General features: G+C 34.8%; 1 protein-coding gene across 6 annotated transcripts in view; it reads left to right on the plus strand.

Annotated features, from left to right (window-relative positions):
• LOC408741 (ras-related protein Rab-37) overlaps positions 1–18,465 on the plus strand; it is a 236,822-nt gene that overhangs the window by 178,888 nt on the left and 39,469 nt on the right. The window contains exon 1 of one of the 6 annotated variants that reach the window (XM_006563985.3): positions 3,733–3,831. The exons of the other annotated variants lie outside the window; for them this stretch is intronic. The gene's annotated coding sequence lies outside the window, so the exon portion shown is untranslated. Of the gene's footprint in view, positions 1–3,732; positions 3,832–18,465 lie in introns of those variants that run through there. 6 annotated transcript variants of the gene reach the window in all.

Genomic DNA, 18,465 nt, shown 5'->3' on the forward strand with positions numbered 1-18,465 from the left:
CTGATCGCAGCGAAATTTGAACAAGTTAAAATAGCTGGTCATTTTTCTTCTCGCGCTAGTCCTCTAATCGTAACGTCAAATTCATCGTTCCAATCCCAAAATATCGTTCCAATTCAAAAATATCGAAACGTGAATTTTTCTGAAAGGAAAAAGCCACACTTTTCCCATTCTACAAACGAAATGATTCACGATCTTTTTTTGAATACTTGACGGAGGTTGAAAGACGGTATAAATCATGTTTGCGGCTATGAAAAAAGTTTCTTTCTCCTCGAGACGGACATGATTCTCTTCCTTGGAGAATATTTTGCGAAATTCGTCGATTTGTCTGTTGAGAAATATCTTTCCATTGCTCGTTCTCGATGCTTTATTGATCTTTTTTCGAAACTTCTTCACTTCCTCCATGGTTATTCATGAAATAATTAATAATTGGATAATTAAATTAAGTAATCGAGCTTTAATTCCACTATCTTAGAAATAAAAAATATATATTTCCATATAAAATATTTACTAGAGAAATAGATTTTTCAAAAGTTTCTTCGAATTTCTTTTAAAACTTTCTACATTTTTCATCCCAATGCAAATCACTTGACTCGCATTCGCATAACTTTCCTTTTAAAATCGTAGAACTATCATCTCATAAAAATTAAATCGAAGTTCGAAGCTTTTCTGGATTTTCCACTTCGTTTTTCCAATCTCTCTTGGATGCTTGAAAAATTTTTCGTTTCAACGCGAATTATCAACGATCAACTAATATACCTGCTACATAAACTTTCTCCCTCCCCCTCGAGAAAAATTGCAAACAGCAATCTCATCCCGTGATCTCGTGAAAGGAAAAATTAAGTCGAAACGCGAAGGTTTAAAAATGGGATTTCGTCACGCACGCGGCTTCCGCTTGTCATATTTGCTCCCTCCACACAGCATTTGTACCATGGAACTCGTTTATGATGATGTCGCTCGGGTGAAAAAACGCGTTTCATTTTTTATGGAAATTCCAACCCATTCCGCCTATTTAAAATTCCCGCGGTTACCACTTTCTTCCGGTCTGAAGAAAGGACGGGATGCGTCGCGAATAATCGTGCGAAATCTTTCGAGGGTTCGATGAAAATTCAATCTGGAACTTGTGCTCTCTCTTTTCCTGATCATTTTGTCGCCAAGATGCTCGTTCCAAGATGACTTACAAATACGAATTTACGTTAGTAAATTGTGGTAAATTTTCAGTGAATATTTAAATTTTATTCAGATTTAGAAATTGAAAATTATTGATGAATTTTAATAAGTTCTATTTTGGAAACTAAAACTATCTTTTATTTCATATAAAGGATCTGCAATTAATAATTAACTGTCGAAATTGTATTAAATTGTAGTTAAATATATGTTAAAGATATCTGGATGAAGTTTCTTTTCTCGAATCGAGGAATTAAAAAGAAAGAAAAAAGTAAGAGTACGTGAAAATATAAATTTTTATTCCGTTCTCCACGTGTAAACAATATTGGTTGCTTGCGGAATGAAAATACTGTACGGGGATGCAATATCGTGGAGGTATTTATAAAGGGCGGTTTATTGGTAAATTGATGAAATAAGTTTGAGGTTCGGGCCCGCCTTCGATTTATGCATATCTGCGGATGGACACGAAATGGAGCGTGAAACATACGACGAGTATTCGTCAACTTTAGAGGACGCAAGGTTACCTGTTTACAGCTGTTGTAAAAATAAAGCGATTTTTATTGCAACGCGACGCCCGTTATTCTTTCAAGCCTGTTTTACCAAGCGTACGCTTGAAAAACGTGAAACGATCATGGGAATCCTCGAAAAGAATGGAGTAGTTTCATCGTATTTGAAGAGAGAAAAGAAAAGAGAATAAATTAACGACATCTAATTTATCAAAGAAATAACACACAGTTTCAAGAAAATATAAATTAAACAACAAAAATCTTTCCATTGAATAACTAAATATTACGTCCATATATATTCAACAAAATTAAATTAATATCGAGAAAAATAAGACATTTTAAAATTCTTAAAAATAATGCAATCTTAATAAAAGCAATTTGCTTGAAACACGATTAAAAAAAAAGAGAGAGAAACGACACATTTTTCACAATAAATTATTCATCATCCAAATCCACTTTACTTATTTATTATAATAATAATTATTTATTATTCGAATCCATTAAAAAAAAAAATGGTATCGTCGAGCAATTCCAAATTTTTCAAGAGCTAACTTTACTCAACCACTTTACTCAGAAGCGTGAGTATCCGATCGTAGACGGCAGAGGGCATGCAAAGGAGAATGATTCACGGTGTTTATCGCGCAAAGGTTCCTTCCACCGCGTGGGCCCTTACGTAACGCGGCTATTCTTCGCGATCAATGGGCCTGTGCGCGTGCACGAAGAAGATGAACTCGTGAAACGGCTCGATAACGAGGTCGAAGTCTCGATCGAGGCTCGAGATAAGTCGCAAGGCCAGCCGGGGGATCGACATCGTGGAGAAGTGGACGATTACAGAGGAGGCGGCTTCTTCTCACGACTCGAAGGTCGATTCTCTCCTCGAGTATCTCGACCTCCTTCATTCTACGCGAGGACGAGCGGGTGGATCTGTTCCATAATCTTCTAAGAGAGATGACGATGAACACCTCTCGTTCCTCTCGTTGTCAAAGCGTGGATCAAAGCGATCTGAGGCCAGTGTCTGAGAATTATTCGAGGCGATTTTTCTTGGAAAATTGATGCTTCCTCGCTTGTGGAAGCATCGTGTTTAATAAGAAATTTCTTGGAAGATGAATTGTACGATTTATGAAAGTTTGTGGAATCTTGTGTATCGCAACGAAACGGGAGATGTTAGTTGACATTCGAAACTAAAGGGAAAAGAAACGAAACATCTTCTTCATATTAAGTAAAAATCCTCCGATTTCTGTTAATAATCCTCTTTGTTGGAAAAGTATCTCTTTCAGTCTTTCAGCAAAATTTACACAAAAAATTTCTCTAACAACCAGTCAAACTCTAATAAATTACATTTTTTCTTATATTCGTATATTCTTTATTCTCAGCGAAACTTCAACTTGCAAAATATTTAAAAAGATACCTAATTCAGAACATAATTCTCCAACATCAACCAAAACTTTCATGACAAAAATCCAATATCTGATCCAGTATTGACAAAAAAATACTTAACTTCCTCAATTTCCCAAAACTCCAAACCCTAACACATCTTCATTACGTTACAATCCAACTCGAAAACGAAAAGATACTCAGCCTCCTACCAGTTCAAACTCTCTCAAACACTCTCGAAATCTTGCCGCTACGTGATCACCGATCCATCATCCGTCACGAGACACCTGACGAGGATAACAGAGGCGAATAAGACAGGCGATGATCTCGAACGTGTCGGTTTGGTGGCGCGGATCGATCTCGATCGCGTACGATCCGGGATTGGCCCGGAGAGCTGTTCCCCTCTCTCTCTGTCCTCTCCGTTGTTCCCGGTTGTTCCGGGGTTGGCGAGGGCCAAAACCTGTTGCCACCGCTCGCTGGAGGGTAGGCGCATGCACCGGCGCGCGGACGAGCAGCACGCGCGCGCCGATCGCCATGGAAACGGTGAAAGGCTCCTGACAGGCTCCCTTGCGAGCGTGTGCGTGCCTCCTCCTCGTGTACCGCGGCCACCAACACAACCAACCGCGCCCCCAAGGACCCCCTGCGGCCTCAGGTGGCGGCACTAGGGGGTAGAAAACCCCTCGACAAGCGTCACAGTGCCGACAGTTCCCCCGAACTGTCCGAGTCGATCCTCGCGCGCTCCGCTCGCGCCACCCGCGCCTCCTCTCTTCTCCATTGTCGCCGATAAGTGAGTCGATACGATGGTGTTGTAAATCGCAGTGTTGTTAATCTGCATATTTCTTTTCTTCTTTTTCCCCTCTCTGACTCTCTCTCTTTCTTTTCTTTCCTCCTCTCCTCTCCTCGACTTTGAGCTTTCGTTCTTCTCGGGAAGAAGGTTTGGCGGGGGTTTGACGATGATCGAAGAGGTACCGGAGTGAGAAAGACGTGGAATTGTATCGAAGTAAATATTGTGACGTATGATTATATATCTCTATTTCCATAATCGTGTAATACAATCCTTTGGAACATGTTTTTTCGAGATTTAAAAATTCTTCCTACGTTTTGTATTATAATTCTCCAGTGGATAATTCTTCGATTTTAAGGAAGAGTTTGGTTTGTTGAAAAAAGAGTGTCGAGATAGTATTGTTGGAATATTTTTGTTGTTGGGATAAGCTCGAAGAAAAGATATCTGTTTCTGAGCCAGATTGATCATTTTGAATTCGTGAATCGTATTAAATAATTTAACGTAATCACGCGGATGTGGTTTTCGTTCAATTCATCGGTAAGTAAAGTGTCAAACTATGGTATTTGAATTCGTGCCGCGCGGCTCTGTTCCGTGTTCCGCGAGCATCTCGTTTCCCGAAAACGAAGGAAAAGATCTTCGATAAACGTCAAATTTGGTGAATTTCAGAGCAAGAAATTTTTATTATATCATAGTGACGCGATTTTAATCGAGGTGACAAAAATTCGAGAGCTGAAAAGTTCCACTTTTCCTCGATTCTTTTTTGTTTGCATTTCAAAAAGGAAAAAATATCGAAAACTTAAAGTATCGTGAGAAAATTCTATAATTCTACGATATTTACAAAATTTGAATATACGAAAAATCTACGGAATAAAGATACGCAAAGTATCGAAAGTAAGTTAAATTTGCAATCTCACTACTTTCATTATCTATCTATTTACTCGAAATGTCAAAAAACTCTGTTCAAAGAAGTGTGAAAAGAAGGAACATTACACGTTTTTGAAATTTTCTCGATCGAACAACCATGAATGGAAGATTCTCGCGAATTTTTTCCCCTCCCCCCTCCTCGCTTATTTCCTTTTAACGCATAACTAACCGCGAATCAGATTTCGAATCTCCAAGTTTCTCGAGCTTCACCAATTTATTTTGCCGATGTTGCGCTTTCGATGTTGCCTCCTCGCTTTGACTCGTCGTTTCGCTGATATACGACGAGTTTACAGTTGCATGGGGGTTGCTTCTCCTCGATCACTGTGTCACTTGATCGTTCGTACGTGTGTGTGTTGCAAAATTGTGTGTAATTCGTGTTTACGCGTGTATCCCCTACGTTTGCACATTGTTTTGGTTGTTCGCACATTTTGTTTTTTTCCTTTTCGGGGAGGGAAATTTTTCGAACAATTCTTGAAGCGTGTAATACTTTCGGGTTTATTTGCTACACCGAGCGAAATTTCATCGCTTTTGAACGCGTTTTGTTTTTATCGGGGGTCGATAAAAAGAAACGTCGAGAATTTTTTAATTATTTGAAAATTATTAAAAAATTTCGAGATGGAAAAAAAAGCTCCAAAGAATGTATTAAGTTATTATCCAGTTGCAAGAATTTTGCTTTTTCAATATTATTAATAATTTTCAGAATTTTCATCCGAGTTGATTTGATTCTTAAAAAAAATTAGATTATTTCGTCTTTTAATAATTGGTAAAAAAAACGTAAAGAAACGTGGAAAAGAGTTGATTAATTAATCTCCACAGTTGTGGAATCACCATCCCAATATTCAAGAATCCAATATTGAGATATCATTTCCTGAAACATCCGCGAGATCCCTTTCTTTGAATGCCGAAAAAAAAAAGGGGGGAGAAAATAAATTCATTTCATCGTAACGAATCGTATCTCTTTCCGCTCATTAAGAAACATCATCCATATTCATTAGCACGTAAACGTAAAATCGTACAAAGAATTAAATAAAATGAAAAGCAAAACTTTCAAACGAGAAAAGAGAATGAAGATCCGTAATAATAATAAATACGATAATTCTTCTTTCCCCTCTCACCATTCCGAGCAGAGATATTCTCTCCCGAGGGAGAGAATATTTCCAAAAAAAAAAAAAAAAAAAAAAACAAGAGAAACTCACGAGTCCTTTCCCCTTATTTTCCACAAAGAATGATCGTGATATACAGATTCGAATCAATGAAATTTAGATCCCATAGGGTACGGTTTCTCATAAAACGCTTATCCCTTTCCCTCTTCTCTTCTTTATCGGCGAAAAACACCCCTTGTTTTCATCCTAACGATCGAACGATATTTTCCTCCAAGATAGATTCTCAACAATGCTCATGAATAATTCCAGTGATAGATATAAATCCGGTCAGATGATTCCTTCTCGACGATTAAGGTCGTGTTTCAGATGTTGAAACGTTTCCAAAGATGAATTAAGAGAGTTGGAATTAGTTAGGATGGGTGAAGTACACTTATGTCTCATAGATCTTTCATTGTCGAGATGAAAAGGGAAGGGGATAGAAAGAGTTGTATCAAGAAGAGAAACGTTTGGACTCTCTCCAAGCGTTAAGTTGATTTTTTTTTATATTTTAATTCCTCGAGGCACATATGTGACAGAAGAAGATATTTTTGAAAATAAGATTTTTACCAACAACAGTTTTAAAACGGGATGAAAACAGACAACTCATAAAGAATGCAAAATATGTTTTTTCTTGTCGTTATTTTTTTAAAATATCCATTTGTTTAAAAGATGCATTGAGAAGTAGTTCAAAGTATCCGATCTTTCGGGAATATTCTTGATTATGATGAATAAAATTGAGATAACAAATAATAAGATAATTTCCAAAGAAATTTTTTAAACGATAAATTATAAAGAGAGATAATTTTAAACGAAGAGAGAGAAAAGATTCTCTAATAATTGTTATATCCTCGAATTAATTTTTAATCGATAGTGAATAAATTTATAAGAATTTTAAAATATATATATAAAAGTCATTCGAATTTAACTTTATTTTACTAAATCTTTTGTGTATATAACATAATGCAACTTTTAATCATTTTATCTTTGTTTGCACTTTTTATTCTTATTTTATTCCAAGTTTATTCTTTCAAAGACAACGTATGCAGAATTAAAACTAGTTTCGATAAAAACAGAGTAGAAAATATTTCTGTTTTGCAAAAACAGTTGTTTTAAAAGTCACTTTTTTTAAGAAAAGCAAGAAACATTATATCAAACACGAAACAAGAGTGTGTCTTTCAATTCTTTTTTTCTTTTTCCCAGTTTTAATAAATATTCGTTAGTAGAGTGACTAGGAAACGTATTAACACGAGTATTTGACAAGTAACATAGAAGTGTTTCCATTCTGTTCATTTTTTGCAAAATGTTTCTCTTCCCAAGCAATTTTACGTGTTTTATTCGGAGGTGGTTTAATCGGAAGGAATGATACGAGAAAGGGAAAAAAAAAAAAAAGAAAAATAGTTCAGTGGAAAAGTACAGATATATGTTTTTCGAAAAAGTACTATACGTAAAGATATATTAAAAAGTTTTCCAAGTTTTGTTTTTTCCTGGGGAAAGTTTTTAAATTTTTGTGAAATTATTAAATATTTGCCATTTGTACTATCTTTCCTCGGAATTTTCTCAATTATTATTCGATACCAAGTTTTTTCTGTATCGTAAAATTTTGTTCTGTCTTTTCAAATCTTGTTCTATATTTTTTTTAATCACGACTTGAAATCATTACAACTAATCTTCACAAATTATAGAAAATTTCAATCAATATTCTTAGCCTCAAAGCAATCTATTCCCCATTTTTTAATTGTTAATATCACCATCATTTAAAATTTACATCTTTCAACAAAGAGAATAAAAATAAATGAATTATAAAAAATTTCGATCGATACATCGATACATCGATACTCTTGATTTCAATGTAGTTCGTTCTCCACTTATTAATTGTAAACAACGTTTTTACAAACAGAATGGATAAACAAATCCTCAAAGATTTTAATTAATTGACATTAAAAGTTCGTCATGCTATATTTTTTTAAATATAACGTCACGTTACATTTCAACGACTCTTCAAGCATCTTTGCATACAAAATAATTAAACAAAGTTTCCTCTTCAAATCTTTCAACTCGCCGATTAAAGTCCTTGAAAATTTTCTTCTTCCAAGTATTCTCCTCGATGTCTTTATCCACGACGCTCCATCAATGTTGCAGCCTTGTTCTGTCACACAGTCAAATCGTGTCCACGATGAAATCGAAGTAGCCCTTTCTACCGTGAAAGGATTAAAGGGGAATCCTGTGCAAGTTTTGATTGCAATTTTCGAGACCAAATCTATTCCAGTTCACAGACAAAATCGGTTATATCGATTATCCGATATAAAGCATCCCGATGTAATTAATTAAAGGACGACTCTGTTAATAAAGTTGGAGAAAGATATGATTTTATTAGATTAGAGTGTGGAAAGGGAATGAAGATGAATTTATCCTCTTTCGATTAACAATTAGTTTCCTTTCCTTTAATATTCGTTTCGTCAATTAATATAAGAGTAATATTTTATAAAAAATATTAATAATTTAGTAAAGTATTAGTATTAATAAAAAAAAAATGTGCTATCAATGAAAATAAAAAATTTGAAATTAAAATTTATAATGAAAACTTTTTTTATCTATATTTGGAGCAATTGGATTAATGTTACGATAGTTTGCGTAAGCTTTAACGCGCGTTTGCTCTATTTGTTTCTATCTAATTCGAGACCGAACAGGTTACCGGTGGATTATTATAGCAAAACACGATTACTGATCGGGAACCAATTTTGTGGCACAGACCGGTGAATTAATTAACCTTTCTACGTCCGAATAATTACGTTTCGAAGACTGTAATTTGTTGCATAATATCCTTTTAATAAATCAAAATCGGATCGAATAATTTATTTCCAGGCGAAATAAATTATCCGTTCTGGAAACAATTATTAAAAATGACATTCACAAATTTATCGACTATTAATTTCCTATGATTGTTTATTGTACGGTGGTATAATTATATATTACGATTAATTAATCTGTAATGATGTAATTGAATGATTTATCGTCGATCGAAAAAGCTTTAATCGGAATTAATATCTATAAATAGATTTAATAAAGGAAGGAAAGAATTTATTTTTGGAGAAACAATCATAAAATTTTCCACGTCTTCTTATACAATCTTTGAAGAGATTTCTTAATCGAATCGAAATCTTCACAAACCGTTCGTATCCCACGAAGGATAATCGTTCAAAATTTCTGATTAAATTCAAATCGTTCGAAAATCTTCGGCTAATTAATATCTAAATTACCATCCGTCGATAACTTTCGCGAGAATCGACAATCGGACGGATCCCCTCCACGCGACAACTCGTGACTTAAACAACAATCGAGTTTTCACGGTGGGACGATTTCGCCGAATGAATTCGCCCCCTTAATTAATTAACTCGAAAACGATTGACGAAACGCGGCGGCACGGAACGAACGAGGGCCGACGGTCAGATTCAACTTTCGACCAATTACCATTTCATTACAGACTTAATTAGTCGAAGTTGAATGGAGCAGCAGCGTGACCGGATAGAAGCGTCGTGAGCTTTCGAATGAGAGAGCCAGATCGGGATTACCGGTTCCAATTGTAACTGAGATCGCGTTCTACAGGATATACACACCTTCTTCCGCCGGTAGAAAATCAGATTTCATCGTTTCCTCGGATTTCTTTGAGGAATGCAGATTTCTTTGAGAAAATATCGCGTGTTTTTCCCTCTGTTTCCTTTCGTTGGATAATTGGTCGTGAAAGATCGTCGTTTGACGGATGAGATTGTTTGCTCTCAAGAAAAATTTAATAAAAATTAAATAAATTAAATAAAATTAAGTAAAATTATTACGTTCAACGAAATGTCTTTAGAATTTCATGTCCAAGGAGTAAAATAAAGAAAGTAATTGTTTTAAAAAAATTGTCAAATATTATTGATAAATTTCTTCAATACCAACTTTATTATTCGAATATTCTCTTGAAAATCAATTAATAAAATTGTTATACTTAAAATCGATACAACTTTGCAATATAAATTCTAAATATCTAAATTTAAGTGTAAATTTTCTGGATTCCATAATCGAGTTAACAAAATTTTCTTACACGCTGCATACGTCAAAAGAAATTATTTAAAATATCCCTCACTTCAAAAAAATATTCACCAAATGTCAAAGAAAAATCCATCTTGCCAAACTTAGATATTAAAGAGCAATTCCATAATCCGTTTAAAATTTACGTTTCAAAGAAACGTAAGATCATATTCTCAATCGTTTAAAACAAATCGATTCAAACTTCGAATTCATTCTTTCGAGTAACTAGGGAAAATCTAGAGAAAAATCGAAACGTCACGAATGAAATCCAAGGATTGTATGGGGAAGATCAAATCTCTGATTGGAACCAATGATTAAATATCCTTGGTTAAGCCGCTTAAAGCGGCGAATCGTGTCGCCGGTACACGAGAACGATTATCGACTCGAGTCGATACGCGGATCGGTTTATATTCGCGAAAAAAGCACAAGTTGAATTATAAAGCTCGCGTGCGGTATCGATGATCGCGTGTGTTACGCGCGTTCAGACGATCTCGGTAACGCTTGTAACGAGCTCGATTCCCCCGGTAATTAGTTGAAATAATTATCGTCGTGGGTTTGGCGTAGTAGACGCCGTTTTTTAAACTTCCCTCCTCTACCGCTTGGTCTACTTGGCTATTGGAAATTCGAGACGATTCGTTCGAATTTCGTTCGGAAGATAATTTGAGAGAATCTTTTTTTTTTTGAAAATAATAATCGAGAAGTGGTTCGCTGAAAGATAAATTAAGATTTGAGAGAGAAAATAGACGAGTGTACGATCATTGAGAAATTGAACTAAAATTGAATTGGTTAATTTTGATCGGATTTATTAATGAGAGGAACGCACGAAAAAGATATAACGATAATTTAAAATCGATTTCACTGGAAAGTGAATGCATTTGTTAATCGAGTCGTTTAATTTTATTATTTCGTATATTAGGATGGAAACCCAACATACTTGATACTCTAATTATTCGAAAATTAATTATTTGGAAACCATTTAAACTTTGTATTAATTATTTGGAACAAATTTCTCCAAATTACCAAACTATTTACATTTAAACAATTATGATACTTTAATCCAATGATATAACTGTTGATCCATGTTTTAACCAACAACTTCTTGCGTTGAATTTTTTTCTAAATCCCCTCTTTAAAAATCGGCCTTGAAAAGCTATACAATTACTTGAACATCTATTTTGAACGTCAGGTTTAAGACGTCAGGTTCAAAATAGCTATCTTATTCATCCGACGCAGTCCAATTAAGCAGTATCTAACGGAGTTTAATTTATGCAAAGTTGATCGCGTCGTTTACGTGGCAAGACAGTTCTCCTAGGCCGACACGTCAAGGCGTCGCCTTTAATCGGCCTTTAATTAACTATCCCGATAGCATACGCTTGCACCACCGCGCCAACCATCTCCATCGCCTCGCTATATGCGCGTATCCGGGCTACGAAATCGGAGCGGAAAGCGGAAAAGGAGTCGCCTTGGAACCCTTATCGCAAGGACTTCCCATTACCTTTTTGCTCGCGATTTAAGGTATCGTTCACAACGCGCGGTTCAATCGAGAGAATATTTTCTTTTTGAAAATCGAAGGTAAATCGTTCACGCGCGATTGAGCCGAGAATCGAGAGGATTTTTTTTTTGGAAATTTCGCGATTCAAGGTAAATCGTTCACAACGCGTAGAGGAGATTTTTTTGGAAATTGAAAAATTTTGCGAATGATTTGGAAGCAAAATTTTATTTTGCTGAATTTTTAGTTTTGTCGATGAGCTTTTTATTAAGTATTTGATTTGGTAAATGAAGTATCTTGGAATTTTTTTAGATTTTTTGAGAAAAAAAAAGAAATAATTTAGAATGATTTGGATTGATGAAAAAAGAAAAGTTAACACTCGATGAATCCAATTTTCTTCATAAGAATCACACGTTTATGCGTATAGATAGTGATAGTTGTTATTTTGTTCATTGGCTTTCGACAGTTTGTTCAAACGATAATTGGATATGAATATCTGGATGGGATATGTGTTGATGAGAAAATATATATCACTTGTGTGGAAGGAATATGAAATGAAATTTCAATAAGGAAAGTGTTCAAGTCGCTTTGTCGAAGAGCGATAAATCGTTGACGTAAGACGTGAGTCGGTTGTGAAATAATTTATGTGGATCGATTGAATACTAAGTCGGAAATCTGAACGAGAAGAAAAGAAGAATCGAAAGAAAACCGAGTGTAAAAAGGCTGAAATTTTTATCTTCATTTTTATCCTCCAATCATTTTAGTTTCCAAATATCGCCAGATGGACGGGTAGAAAAAGAACGATGTTCCAAAGTTCAAAAAGAAGAAATCTTTCAAGCTCAAAAAAAATTGAAACTCAATCCGACATTCAGTCCAGCTTGTTTCGATTCAATTACGTTGCAAAATTCGATTCAAAAAAGATTCGATTATATTGGAACTATAGTTAAATTGATTCAACATATTTTTACTTTTTATTATACAAATATATCCTTTCGATAAAATATTAATGTTGATGATATTTAATTATTTATACTACTACTCAATTCCATCAACATACTTTATTAATAATTTAACAATTTAAATTTCTTTAACAATTAAAATTTCTTCTTCTTTTTTACTTATGTAGAATTCTAATTAAAACTATCACATCATGTAATAAAAAAATTGATATCAAAAATATTCTGATCATCTCTATCGCGCCACTTCGATTCTAAAAATCGTCAAGTTCGATTAAAAAATCATTTTTACGAGCAACTTAATAATTAAATCATACATTAATTTAAAGTGTTCCAAGTAATCTTCGACATTGGTTCGATCGAAGCGTTTCCAAGCCTGATCCTAATTCCGGCTACGATCCCGCCTCTATTATGCACAAGGCTTTATTCCCGCGCACGAGAGGGGAATGGAAACGCACGGGCACAGGCGGATACACTCTTATCCTTCTTTTGTGCTCCGTCACAAGAGAGAGAAAACGGCCGGTATCACGCGACAAACCGGTGAATCGTTGGTCGGACACGTTCCACCCTGTGTGAACGCCGGCCTGGCGAGACGTTGACAAGGAGGAAGCCATTCAGAACTTCCTAGAGTTTTCCACCAGAGATTAAGGCGACTGTAATTATTTCACCCATTATCCTTGTTTAGAGACCTGCCAGCCACAAACCTCCCTTCCTGTTCAACATAATTGGCCATCGTTTCACGAATAAGAGGTTCAAATTTCTTTTTCTTTTTTCTTTCGTAGAATTGTTTATCGATTTTGGATGTACGATTTCGATTAAAATGATTCGTAATTTTAAACGGATATCACAAATTCTAATATGCAAGAAAAAAATATTATTTCACCCATTATCCTTGTTTAGAGATCTGCCAGCCACAAACCTCCCTTCCTGTTCAACATAATTGGCCATCGTTTCGCGAATAAGAGGTTCAAACTTCTTTTTCTTTTTTACTTTCGTAGAATTGTTTATCGATTTTGGATTAAAATGATTCGTACAGATCGTTAATTTTAAACGGATATCACAAATTCTAATATGCAAGAAAAAAATATTCAAAGTTATGATTATACTTGGAATAAGAGAGAATAAGAGATCACAGATTTAAATTCTGTTTCTGTTTAATCGTATTCGTAAATATTTTATTTCGCACAAATATTCTGGTGGTCTAACGATTACGTTTAATTTGATTTCAGGATTTCAGGATATTGAATTTTGTATGAAATAAACATCTGTGACGAGATTCGCTTTAAATTTTCCAAAAGCAATAATATTTCGTATAACCAGCGAGCAAATCTGCGTTTTAAATCGCGTTTTAAATTTCCCCCTAAAAATTTTCGATCGTTCAAATACAATATTTATTTTTTCCCGTCAAAGAATATTTGAAAAATTGAATTTTCAATCATAGAAGAGAGAGAGAGAGAGAAAATAACTCGATTATAAAGTATAAATTACGAGATAAATGGATAATTGAGCGCGTTGGAAAACTTTTCGAGTGCGCGATGGAGCAGTGACCACGGAAACTTGGTCGGAATTTCCGGAAGTTCGACTGGAAGCGCAACTTATCTGGCCGCGTTACAGGAAATAACTGGCAGCAGTGACCAACGTTTACTCACCGAGTTACTTCCACGATAAAACAATCCACAAACTCTGGTCTCATCTGTTTCTCGAAAAAAATTGAAGGAAATATTCCCGTTCGCGAGAGAATTTAACAAATTCCGTTCCACGGAAATTTAAATAAGAAATTTGAATTAGGGAAAATTGAAATTCATTCTCATCATTTTAATCCAATTGAATTAATTAAATTGAAATAAAACTCATTATTTTCGTTTATTTCCTGTTGACAAGTGGATAGGATCATCCTGTTTTGAAATTTTCACGGTTGATCTTGCGATTAATCGGGAACGAGGAAATCTACGTGACTGTTGAAACGTCAAATCCAAATTCCATCACGATCGCATCGCCATTGAATCCATCGCGACTGAAACTCAAACTTCTCAAATACCGTCACGTGCGTGCAAACTCGAAACGCTCGACACGACCAACGCCTTAATTGCTGTTTTGTCTTCCACCTTCGTCCGCGAGAAACACGAGGGCAAGATTTCGTAAACGTAGCTTCTACTAATTCAATCTATGGAAATTAAATTGATCGATCATTTTTTTTTATTCAATTTTAAAGTGAAATAAATTAAATTAATCGTAATTGTAAATTTTATTTGTACGATTTGTCGATTCAGAAATCGAAAATTTGGACGGTTTGTTCAGAAACAGAATAGAATATTAATGTTTGCAAGAGTTAAACAGACAAGGCAAATGTTAACTCGATATTGTATGATCTATCTTGACTCGTGTTCCGTTTGTTTCCACCAGATATTAAATATCGTCATTTCGTATCGTCGTGTATCTTTCGATCGATCGAAATTGTAAATTTATTTTTTTATAAATTTCAGAAAATTCTTTCGATTTTTCGATCGTTAAACGTTTTCAGGATATTTTGAGGAAATTTTCAAGTCGGAAAGTTAAATATTTATCGCGTTTTATTTTTGTGACAAATTAATTCAACGGAATACGGATTGATCGATTATTATTATTACGATTTTTATTTTTGCTTTTAATTTCGAAAGCAAATGGCGTCAATCGATTGTTCGCGTAGCAAAATTCTGTGAAAAGCAATTTCGCTAATGCTTTCTATAGTTAACGAATCTGTCGCAAACATGTTTGTCCGGAATCTAGCTTTACATGACAAAAGTAGAATAAACATGAATGCAAATCCACTACTCTCTGCAATCTATTTATTTATACGATCAACATAGTTAACGACATAGTTAACTTCAAATTATTCTGTCACTTCTACAGATTGCAACCTGTTACAATTTTTCTTTTTTCTTCCTTTCTTTTTTCTCCCTATTTGAAAATTTACATTTAAATACTCTTCAATTTACACGGATTATTAATTTCCAACTCGAATTATCTAATCATTCGTGTTCACTTAACCATTAAATTAGAGGATATAAGATATTTTATTTAAGAGAAAAAAGTATTCTTAAGATTTTTCCTTTAAGTCAATATTAACAAGTTCTGTTTTATTTCTTAACACTTCCTTTCTTCGTTAACGACGAAACAAAAATAAAAGTCCGCTCAAAACATCCTTCAAACAAGAGAGACCAACGTCGTTCCATCTCGATCAGTGTCATCCCATAAAGATTTTTCCATAAAGGAAAATGACGAAAGAGGAAAGAGAGAGAAAAAGCTGATATTTATTATATTATTACTTGCATCCATCGATCATCATCCCTAACCCCTATCCAACGACTGATGCAGGATAAAAGCGATTCGATCTTGCTTCCAGTCGTTGAGCTCTTAAGGGTGCGGGAGCAAGGGTGGCGTGTCGTCGACCTTGTCGATCCTCGACAATATATTCCACCATCGTTATGCACTTTCTTGTATTTTTCACTCCTTCTTGAACTCCTTCAAATCAAATTCCTTCGTGCAAACCCATGGTTCCATTCAATTATCATATCCTCGAATAACAAACATAATATTTCACAGTTCCTTCTCTAACTTTAATTGTTTCTTCGAATAATATCCTCACTTTTGACGATCATTATTTTTTGATTCTTTTTTTTTCTTTTTCAAAGGAAAAATCGTATTTTTATTTCTCTCTAAATTCCTGGAGGAAGCACGTAAAAACGTGAAGAAATTTCTCTCGCCAATCTGTCGAACTTGGGGATGTGTACGTACACTCGAGATCGGGTCGAGATCAACGGGGAAATTTGGGGTGGCAGGCGCCACGAAAACTAGAATCCTTTAGGAGTAGCTGGATGGAATAGCTGACAACGTTTAGAAGCGACGTTGACGTTTACGATGGGGTTGTGTTCGAAGGGAAGATTCTCGTGGAAAAGTCAGCAAAAAGTTTCCGATTACTTGGACTGGAGTGCTCGATAGAATCGGGGAACTGAGGATTGGCTTTTGTTGAAAGAATAAAGACGCTCGAATGTAAAGCATTGCGAGTAATTCTTTGTCTCATTATGGAATGTAAAGCCAGTTTAATCTCGAGTTACATATTTTCTCTAAATTTAATAATTTTATTTTATTCAAATCATATCTTCGATTCTTCCAAGTGTTGCAAATATTTCTTTAAATTCTTTTTTATATATTCCTTTCATTCTTGAATTATCTTCGACTGTTTTCAATTCCCTCAAATGTTACTTCTTTAAATTCTCTTTCACAGTTTGATCTCGAGTTACATATTCCCCTTATTCACTAAATTTAATATAATTTTACGTTCAAATTATCTTCGACTGTGTTCAATTCTTCCAAATGTTACAAAGTTTCTCGAAATTCTTTAAATTTTCACGATCTATGAAACTTCTCTTTCACAAAGCACACTTTCTCAAATATTCTTTCCTCGTAAAATTTTTCATCGCCCACCCTGTTCGACGTTCAAATTCGACCTCACGAAGTATATAATCTTGTCTCGATTCAATAATATCTGACGTGGAAATTAAAACAGGCCCTTGGCGGAAATTCACCGCGAAGTTTCCTCGTTTAAGGAAGCGCCGCGTATTCCCAAAGTAGCGCGAACACGCGTGGAAATTCGGGAGGAACTCGAGAGGAATAAATAGAAGCCGGTCGAGAAGCCTCGATATTTCTGGAGAAGGCTCGTTTCCTGTGTTCCCATCGGGAATACATCGAGATATCGTTGTTTCCATTCTCGAGGAAACACGTTCGAATTCGAAGATACGCGTTGCTGGAAATTCGAGTCGCGTATCCGCGGTTCGAGATCTAATAAGAGGAGAATCGACGCGATGATCGTTCCGCATTCGCATCTCATGGGGGTTAATTCGAAACGAATCTCTCTCCACGAGATTCTCGTTCAATTCGCGTAGGAGCTGATTGTGTCGATTCCTTGAAACTCGATGGATGATTGGAAGATGCGAGGTTGAATTTTTGGCAGCAGATTTTTTTCTATTATTTTAGAGAGCAAAGAAGCAGAGGAAAGGATCCAAATCCTCGATTTTTCGTGATGTGAATATTACGAAAGAGCGTTTGTTGAGAGGTTTGCATTTCTAGATGATGATTTTTAATATTTATTTATTTTGATATAATTGCATTATATTGTGCAGAGGTATCAAGATGAGCTTTATGCATTTTCTATATGTTATATAGGTAAACAAAGTTTAAATTATTTATCACGTTGATTGCCGGGATCGTGAAAATTATATGTAACTACGAATGTGCTTGTAGTTAGGTAGTCACATATTGAATATTCCAAAAAGGAATTACGAAGCGTCAAGGAATTAATTATATTTAAGTAAATAAAGCTATTCAAAAAAGATCGAAAAGATAGTGCTTTTAATATTTTACATAGATAAATAAGTAAAGGAATGGGTTATTGAAGTAGTAAATAAAGAAAAGGAATCATGATTCGAAACAAATGGAGAAAGTGAATCCAAAATTTTAGAACCGTACAAATCAGATAGAGAAAATATCTTAGAGTTCATGGTTTAGAAAATATTGGAAATTATTTGAATACTAATAAAATTGCAATTCGAAACGACAAACACCATCGACCAAAATCTTATAAACGATATGGATGGAGACGCAGCAAAAGTAGCATTTATGATTCTCATAAATATTAAAATCCTACAACTCAAAAGAGAACACAATATTATAAAAAGCAATTGCAATGCAAAACGTATTCAAAGATATCAAAATCTTGCGTAACTGAGGGTTGCAAATTATTCGAATATTAACAAAATTGCAGAAAGCAATTACAATGCAAAACAGATTCAAACGTATCAAAATCTTACGTAGCTAAGGATTGCAAATTATTCGAATAATAACAATATTGCAGAAAGCAATTACAACGCAAAACAGATTCAAAGGTATCAAAATCTTACATAACCGAGGGTTGCAAATTATTCGAATAATAGCGATATTGCAGAAAGCAATTACAACGCAAAACTGATTCAAAGGTATCAAAATCTTACGTAACTGAGAGTTGCAAATTATTCGAATATTA

Source organism: Apis mellifera, linkage group LG3 (genome assembly GCF_003254395.2).
Source record: "Apis mellifera strain DH4 linkage group LG3, Amel_HAv3.1, whole genome shotgun sequence".
NCBI classification, from domain to species: domain Eukaryota; kingdom Metazoa; phylum Arthropoda; class Insecta; order Hymenoptera; family Apidae; genus Apis; species Apis mellifera.